The sequence below is a fragment of the Lissotriton vulgaris genome, chromosome 4_1 (assembly GCF_964263255.1).
Source record: "Lissotriton vulgaris chromosome 4_1, aLisVul1.2, whole genome shotgun sequence".
Lineage (NCBI taxonomy): Eukaryota > Metazoa > Chordata > Amphibia > Caudata > Salamandridae > Lissotriton > Lissotriton vulgaris.
Window position 1 is genome coordinate 103,775,929 of NC_141691.1, and position 2,702 is coordinate 103,778,630.

The 2,702-nt window shown below is 51.5% G+C and overlaps 1 non-coding gene across 1 annotated transcript; it reads left to right on the plus strand.

Annotated features, from left to right (window-relative positions):
• The first annotated feature begins 1,252 nt into the window (after nt 1-1,252).
• LOC147718432 (Nuclear RNase P) lies at nt 1,253-1,563 on the plus strand. The gene has a single exon (XR_015295446.1).
• Nucleotides 1,564-2,702: the final 1,139 nt, after the last annotated feature.

Consider the following 2,702-nt stretch of genomic DNA (forward strand, 5'->3'; position numbering starts at 1 on the left):
ACCGCTAGTGGTAGAACCCCCCATGGCGGGTCGGCCTCAATGGCCGTGCTGAGGCCGGGCGGGACTTTACATGAGGGCCGTGGCCCCCCGCTGAGATGCGCGCGAGTGGGGCAGCAGTCAGTGTGGCATTGTATCTGCTATGTGAAATCATCAAAAGTCGAGCTTTCACCCAATGTCAGTGAGCAGTGACGTGAAGACACATCCGTTAACCAATGGTAGTTTAAAATGCGTTCCCTGGCCGGGAGGCAGTAGCTTGCTGCGGTGAGTCTGGGCCTTTCGGGTCAGTTCTCCTTGCCCCCTCCTTGGGACTATGTTGTGTGTGGGTTGGTTAGCGCAGTTTGTTAGAGCATGGTGCTACTAACGCAAAGGTCACAAGTTCAACCCCCATCAGGTCACATCTTTGCTGGCAAGGTAAAAGTTAATGATAGCCCGTGATCAGGAGGTCATGAGTTTGAATCTCGTAATACTGACACACCTTTCTCACCTCTCTGCTGCTCTCGCCACCTTAACCTTTATCAATCAGCAGCATGGTGGGGGCCCCAGCCCTGTCGGTGCATGTGCTCCTACTTGTGTCTGGATGAAATGTTTGTCTAGTGTTGCTTGAAGGAGAGAGGTTGGAGTCACGGCAAACCCCGTGTTGAGCCGGCGGTTTGTCCAGCTGTGAGCAATCCCTTTACCAAGCTCAGCATGCTCCGCGACGGCATTGTTGATGAGGTGCGTGGATGGCATGGTGTTTGTCTCAAGTGTAACATATGTGGCGGGATTGCCCCCAGCGCCATCCTCCCCCTCTTTTATTCGGGGGTTGTAGAAGATTCAGAGCACCCCAGTATTAAGGGAACACAAGCACAGGGAATGTAGTCAGCTGCTTTGATTCGAAAGCTTCACCTTTTAAACTTTTCCGGCACACTGCACTGTTGGCAAAGATAGATCCCACCCGCATGCTCGGGTTATTGTGGAACCGGCGACCTTCTTGCCCGCGGAGCCCATGTTACCTGAATGAACACTTTTCTTGTGGTCAGACGTTTGCTGGGCTCGGCACCAACTTACTCCACACCGCTCCCAGGTGAATCGACTGCGGGCAATAGTGCCCCTAGTGTCCACAAGTGTAGGCATGCCGGACACGCCATCTGGTCTTGAGCACTGATGGTCTTATCTCTGATACGATCGGTGACCATCTTGTTGGCTTTGTGGTGGCTTCATTTGCCCCCGCTGGACACGCTGTGTCTACAGCGCGAAGCTGGTATCTCGCACAAGTGGAGGAAGCTCATCACTGAGGTCACGTGCAGAGTGCGTATGTCACTCAAGTACCTTGGGGAAGGTCTGGGACAGGAGCCGGTAATTGCCCCAGCAGGGCATCCCCAGATAAGAGGAGCGAGCTCCCAGAGACCTGGGGACCAAAGAAGGCGCAAGACCATGTATCTGGTACTCGTGGATGCTTACTATGGGTGGGCGTAGTTCGCAAAGTAGCACTACGTGTAGCTACGCGAAGTGCGTAGTAGCATGTTTACACTGTGCAAGGTGTTCTTTTCAATGATTGCACAGTGCGGACAAGCATCCGGCACTGTGCAATCATTGAAAACGGCATCTTGCACAGTGCGAGCTGTACTTTTCTGCCGCTCGAGTAGATTTTTACTCGAGCTGCAGTTTTCTCAACGCTGACTGGTAGTTTCTCATCGCGAGCGGTCACGAGCATGCGCGACCACTCGCAATGACAAACCTAATCTCCCGGCGTTAAGAATCTCGCCGGGAGGTTTATTTTCCATGCTCCCGATCGGCAACTTGATGTTGCTGATCGCGAACAAGGAAAAAGTCTCGTGAGGATGTCATTTTGCTTGCTCGTGGTTGCCAACTTGATGTTGAGGACCGCGAGCAAGCAAAAAATTAACACTGCACTACGCTACGCTATGCTACGCATGTTCGCAATGTGCTATGTGCAGTTTGCGTAGTGCGAAGTTGCGCAAACTTCGCAAACTATGTGAGCGTAGCGTAATGCTTTGCCCAGCGTTAATGCTTACCCCTTCGGGCATTGGAAGTGGTAAATTCAGACACTGCACACCCCACTACAAAACCAGGCCACCCTCTGCACGTCCAGCGCACTCGGCCGGGTGAAAAAGGGACTTGTGGTCTGAGAGACTGATGGTGTTGTTCGTTTTAGGTAAAGCAGTAGAGCACTCCCTTAGCTCAGTGCGGGAACAGAGGCAATTTGTTTGGTATGACAAATAGTTATATCACTTTAAAACAATGGTGGGTGCGTGGTAATAAATACCCTTAATGTGTTGATGGCTTCTAAGCGATCAAGCAGACTTACTTAATGTGATGCAATCTTTGAGCAGCTGCTCACAATGGTTTGGGGACGCATAGCATGATTAATCAGTGGCTTTTTGCCTGACTTTGCGCTGCAACTATGATTGTACATGCGGGGACAGACATTGCTGGTTGTTGTTCCCGGAGAAGATGGGTGGAGTAGTTAAGCCCAGTGCAAAGAGATCGAAGGTGCACCCCGGGTCATGGTGTTAAGGAAGATACATAATTATTTATAGTTTGCTAAGAACTTTCACATTTACAGGACACACATAAATTAAACGTAGATTGCTGTGTTAGCAATTTGAGGGAACAAGCCTCACTTTGCCTGCCACCGCTTCAGACGACCCAGCCGCTGCTGAGCCGCCCACCGACAGTCTCTTCCCGCCGCTGCCTTCCTG